General features: G+C 41.2%; 1 protein-coding gene and 1 pseudogene across 6 annotated transcripts in view; both read left to right on the top strand.

Moving 5' to 3' along the window:
* Positions 1-1,055: 1,055 nt before the first annotated feature.
* Positions 1,056-6,004, top strand: part of LOC116373164 (anaphase-promoting complex subunit 1-like) — a 29,991-nt pseudogene continuing 25,042 nt past the window's right edge.
* LOC109888818 (anaphase-promoting complex subunit 1-like) overlaps positions 5,334-6,004 on the top strand; it is a 16,282-nt gene continuing 15,611 nt past the window's right edge. For all 6 annotated transcript variants that reach the window (XM_031823702.1, XM_031823704.1, XM_020479995.2 and 3 more), the window contains exon 1: positions 5,334-6,004. This exon is cut by the window's right edge and continues 22 nt beyond it. The gene's annotated coding sequence lies outside the window, so the exon portion shown is untranslated.

Here is a 6,004-nt window from a genome sequence, read left to right as displayed (position 1 = left end):
CATTCGCTATTTAAGTGAGTAGATGACGTTTCTTCCCCATGCCCCTGTTCCGAGACAGGTGCATGATAAATGTCCATTCTTAATCAAAACTAATTGATTTAGTATATGTAAAGACAACATTAAATTAAGAATAGTCTGATGGGTGACAATACTATCACTTATAAATGATGCCCAACGTGTGCAGTAAGGCGAGAAACAACTCTTTTCAAATCCTGATTAGAGTTGCATCATGCAGCCTTAGAATGTATTAAAAATCAAAACATAGAACAACTAAAGTTGCATTAATAACTCTAAATGAAGCATATAGGAGGGCCTGTTTCTCTGTTAACCGCTTAACACAGAATAGCCGCTTGTGCGTGCGTACTTGGAAATCGTTTGGAGCAAATATCCTTTCTATTTTATTCAGCTATGTTCAATTGTATTCTTCATACTATAAAATAATTTTAAAACGCCATGGAATACTAAGCAAAACTTGTCTGCTAAATGAACTAGTGTAGCCGACAGCCATTTGGCATAGCCAGATCAGGGCCTAACATAAGGACAACTCAGAGATTGCTATTCTGTTCTTCTGAAATAGACTACATTTTCTTTATCATGTTTCTTTAGACCCGTCTAAAATAATGGATTTATTGTGATTGTGAATGCCACATTAAATAGATATATTGGACTTTTAAAAATGTAGATGTTCCAAAGGTCTGCATCAGTGGCTTGTAGGCTGCGTGGAAGCCAGGAGATGCTAAATGTGTTAATGTTAATTAACGGTCAATTACTGGCTTGCTATGTTGTTGAGCTGGCTGTGTAAGTGGTTCATGATGAGGATTGAGCTGCTTGGGTATAAAAAGTGTTGCTAATTATTGTTTATTAATGGGGATCTGCAGCTGAAGAAGTATCAATCTGTACTTTTGCTCTCCCTGATGGACACTGAAAAAAACTATGTTTTGAAAGGAGTGATAAGGACAGATGTCTGTTGTCATGGTCACAGTCTGTAGTCGCAGAGCCTGTTGTGACCATTTGAATGACTGTCTCTGTGGTCCCTCCCTCTACTGCAGCCCAGATGCTGCGCCCGTGCTTCCTGAGGGCGGCACCTACATGTGTTCAACTGGCTCAGCAGCTGTCTGGATGGTGAGGAGGTAGCACCTACCTGCCTGGCATCTGTGAGAGGGCCAAACTACTGGTGCTGGTATGCTTTCATCATCATCATTGTTTATTCTCATACACTGTGTCCATCTTTGCCTCATGATGACAAGGGAAGGAAATATACGGAGCCATATATATCGCTCTGGAAATGTGCAGAATACACTTTTTTCCCCCCAAGACATTATGTATGTGTGAGTTTAGAGTTGGCTTGCAATATCAACATCTCCAGTAGGGGGTGCCACTGACAACTGAAAACCCTGCAAGGGAATAAACGTTTACATCAGGGATCATCAACTATGTTCAGCCATGGGACAATTTATTTGATGTTTTTCTTGAGCGGATGGTCAGGGGGCCAAAACATAAATACTAATCATTTGTAGAATGAAAATTGACCTGGCTTACGTTTGTATACAATCACATATCTCTGTATTATGCGTGGGAAAACGTTTTAACAGATTTTCAAAATTAAAATCCCTTGGAGCTGATTTGCTGTTGTTAAAAAAATATATATATACATTCTTATTGCTGCCAGTTGGAGAATCCTGATTTCCTCCTTGGTGTGAGGAAAGTAGACATCACCTTTGGCTTGGTTAGCGACAGCACAGCTAAAGGACCTCACAATCTGACTGACATGGTACATAAATACTGTCTTGACAATAAGAAGTTTCTGGATATTTTGAGTGACCAACATCAAATCATCCTCCCTGGCTTGGTTGGCAGTCCCTAGTCCCAATGGAGCCAATGGTAGGTCAGGCTCTAATAGGATCTCCCTGTTAAAAGGGGTCATCAAGCAATGACACGCATGCTCTGTTTAAATGTCAAATGGTTATGATATAAGGCTTCATGCTAGGGAGAGACGGAAACATTTGTCTTGTGTGTAAAGACAGAGGGATGTATGTGTGAGTAAGACTGTGTGCACGTGTGAAAGCGCACGCTTGTGTGTGTGTGTGTCTGTGTACTCCACTATAATTAAGCCCTGGTCGGATGGAGGGCTGAATCAGGTGGGTGGGGTGGAGGAGACTGTGCTGATGACCAGGCCTTGTGTGTCTCCTCCCATCAGGCTAAGTGAGGTGACTCATGTCACTGCTGAGAGACTGACAGCCTGTCATGCAATTACAGAATCTATTTACCCCATCACTGTCTCTCACTTTCTCTCCCTCTCACTCCCCATCTCTCGGACTGTGTCTCTCAACAGACCAGACGCTGACGTTTGTTTCTCTGTCTGCCTCTTTCTCTCCCTCCCTCTCAGAGCTACGCCCTGTACATGATTGGAAATGGTAATGCCACTTCAGTTGATGTTTTGAAGTATCTAGCCAAGCTCTCCAGGTGGGTTTCTCTGTGTGTCTGATTAATGAACAGTGTGCCCCCAAGATGACGAACAACCATCCCTGTGACATGCCTTACACATTGCCCACATGCCTCCGACATGCATGTCACTGAAGAGGTTGAAAGGCGTTTGTACCATGTTGTCTCCATCCTCGAGTTCATTTGGCCGTTGTTATGATGTATTTAGCGTCATGTGACACAAAATGCATCATACGATGATGATTTCTGTATTTTGAAAGTTATGTATCTTAAACTTGATTGCTGACATGCAAAACATTTTTGGACAATAACAACAATGGACGAATGAAACAAATACCAAAAGAAAATGTTTGGGTGGAACTTTCCTTTAAGTCTCCAAATAAATATTATTTGGCATTTTGGAAAGAAGTATGCATTCTGGTGATGATTGTGAGGCTGAAAGGCCTCATGGCTTCTTTTGACGTTCCCCTGTTTTCTCTGATGACCCATTTCACACTTCCTATTCTGTGACAACTGACCTACAGCCCTCACGTGGCATCTCTCATCAGGCCAGAAGAAAACTCATTGCAGCAGCTTTGAGGTAAAAACTTACCTGCAACACATTTAGCCTGAATCAGTTCCTTCTTAGACTCTTGATTCCCCATAAATGCACAAGAAGGGTTCACTCGCTTTATGTCCCACTAGTAATAGTAACAACTACGAAATACACTCTTGTCCCAAGGTTTTAACCATGCTTTTCCAAATTAAGACTTCATTTTCACTGTCAACTTTACACATTTGCAATCCCTGTTTCTTTTCCAGACATAGCAGTATCAGCCTGATGCTCCAAATGAAAGTTTGGCTGAAAAGATTGTTGTTTGGCTAACATCAGCAGGTAAGACTCTACATTAGGCCTAGAAACATCTCCCACAGCCTGTCTAATGTTGCTATGTTAAAGACACTTTACTAGTGTGAGACTCTGTTACATTTATGTAATGTGTTTAGGTTTCACATTGAAAGACCTTGAATCCATGCTCTTTGGTGTGGCTCTGCCCATCTGCCTGTTGATTGGGTGAAAGGACCTCACCAAGAAAGCACTCAAAGTTACCGTGGCCAAAGGCAAAGCTGTACGTGGGAGTTTGGGGGTTATTGGATAGTTTGGGCTTCATCTTTACAACCTTGTGGACTTGTAGTTAATGTTTGTCTGTTTTGTGTGTGTGCGGTCCGGGGCTGATGCTGGAGGCTCGAGCCACCACAGAGGCAGACGATAAGGAGGTTGGTATGAGTGATCTGAACCAGGATGTGATTGGTCTCATCTGGGGCCAGGAGCTGCATGTCCAGGAGGCCAGACGTCTCCTCCAGAGCTCCCGACCAGTCAGGCTCAGCGTGGTCCACCTGGCCGAGGTCAGCGACATAGAGGAGAAGGAGAACAAGTGGGTATTGTTCAAGTGATGGCAGCTATCCTAGATTATCTCAATTCAGAAGCAGACTGGCCCAGGTTATAGACTATATCCATTAATAATCTGATTAGTTTCAAGCATGTACTGTAGGTTTGCTCTGTAGTTAGCATTTGGTCTGTAGTTGTGCTGACTTATTCTGATGCTCCTCCTTCCCTCTGCTTTATCTCTGGGCAGACTGCTGCAGCTGTGCCAGCGTTCCATGGCTCTGCCAGTGGGCAGAGGCCTGTTCACGCTCTTCTCCAACCACCCTGTGTCAACAGAGCCTAAACTCAACCTTACTGGTTTCTGTCTGAGAGGAGGCATCTATGTAGGGTGTCCAATGAAAAATGCATGTTTTGACCAATGGGTAAAAAAAAAATGTTAATTGTGTAGATAATCCTCTATGACAACCAATGGTCCAAACCTCATGTCAGTATCATAATCCGTTCAAAAGCTATTGGAGTTTTTAACCTCTCTGGGATATGTGGGACGGTAGCGTCCCACTTGGCCAAAAGCCAGAGAAAATGCAGAGCGTCAAATAAATTCCTATAAAAATCAAACTTTCATGAAATCACACATATAAGATACCAAATTAAAGCTACACGTGTTGTGAATCCAGCCAACATGTCAGATTTCAAAAAGGCTTTTTGGCGAAAGCAAACGATGCTATTATCTGAGGATAGCACCTCCATTAAAAAAATAGAGAAAACATATTTTAACCCTGCAGGCGCGACACAAAACGCAGAAATAAAAATATAAATCATGCCTTTGACGAGCTTCTTCTGTTGGCACTCCAATATGTCCCATAAACATCACAAAGGGTCCTTTTGTTCGATTAATTCCGTCCATATATATCCAAAATGTCTATGTCCATTTATTGGGCGCGTTTGATCCAGAAAAACACTGGTTCCAACTTGCGCAATGTGACCACAAAATATCTCAAAAGTTACTTGTAAACTTTGCCAAAACATTTCAAACTACTTTTGTAATACAACTTTAGGTATTTTTTAAAGTAAATAATCAATCAAATGTGTTCAATACAGGAAGAAAACAAACTGAAGCATGCTTTCTGGTCATGCGCCTCTATCAAACAGTACACATGAAGTGACCCTGGTTCAAGATGGCCGTACTTCTTCATTACACAAAGGAAAAACCTCAACCAATTTCTAAAGACTGGTGACATCCAGTGGAAGCGGTAGGAACTGCAAGCAATTCCCTTAGAAATCTGGATTCTCTATGAAAACCATTAGAAAAGAGTGAACAATTCTTTTTTTTTTTTAATCGGAATGGTTTGTCCTCTGGGTTTTGCCTGCTACATAAGTTCTGTTATACTCACAGACATGATTCAAACCGTTTTAGTAACTTCAGAGTGTTTTCTATCCAAAGCTACTAATAATATGCATATCTTATCTTCTGGGGATGAGTAGCAGGCAGTTGAATTTGGGCTTGCTTTTCATCCAAAATTCCAAATGCTGCCCCCTATCCTAGAGAAGTTTTAACCTTGTAGGATGGCCAGAATTAGGGTGACTAAATCAATTAATTATTTTCATATTTTAGTATATGCTTTTCATAGGAATTTGAACTTTCTGTTCTTTTACAAAGATTTCTCACAAAAATGAGCGCATCTCTGTGACATGTGAACGGAGTCCTGAGTGTATACCAAGTTTTTTGAAATTTAATTCAGCTCGTGTCATGCTAATTTAGCATTTTGTGACCCCCAGAAACAACTTTATAGAAGACCACTACTACATGTAAAATCCTCAAGTCACTGCAAGAAGGCAACACCGCTCTTATTAGCTTACGGAATCTAACTTTTTGGATATAATGTTAATTACAAACCGGAGAAAGACCCCCCTGAATGATTAAGAACATGAATAAAATCATATTTGTCTTGGTAAAATGTATTTTATAACATAAGTAAGTGAAATTTCATCACTAAAGCTTGTTTTCACCCCTCCGGGCCGAGTGGGTGGATGCCTGTTCTGTGTCTTCAAACACATTAACAGAACTAGTTATGACAAAGCATCAAGTACAGGAGTATTTTGTTTTTCCTTTGAAGGTCTTTGAAGATCTGAGTAAAAAGGCTTTACTCCGTCTATATATGTTCCATGTCTGGGTGCGTTTTGAACAGCAGCCCACAAGAA

This window comes from Oncorhynchus kisutch, linkage group LG4 (genome assembly GCF_002021735.2).
Source record: "Oncorhynchus kisutch isolate 150728-3 linkage group LG4, Okis_V2, whole genome shotgun sequence".
In the NCBI taxonomy this organism is placed as follows: Eukaryota; Metazoa; Chordata; class Actinopteri; order Salmoniformes; family Salmonidae; genus Oncorhynchus; species Oncorhynchus kisutch.
The sequence above is the reverse complement of the archived record's forward strand: the minus strand, read 5'-3'. Positions and strand labels throughout refer to the sequence as shown.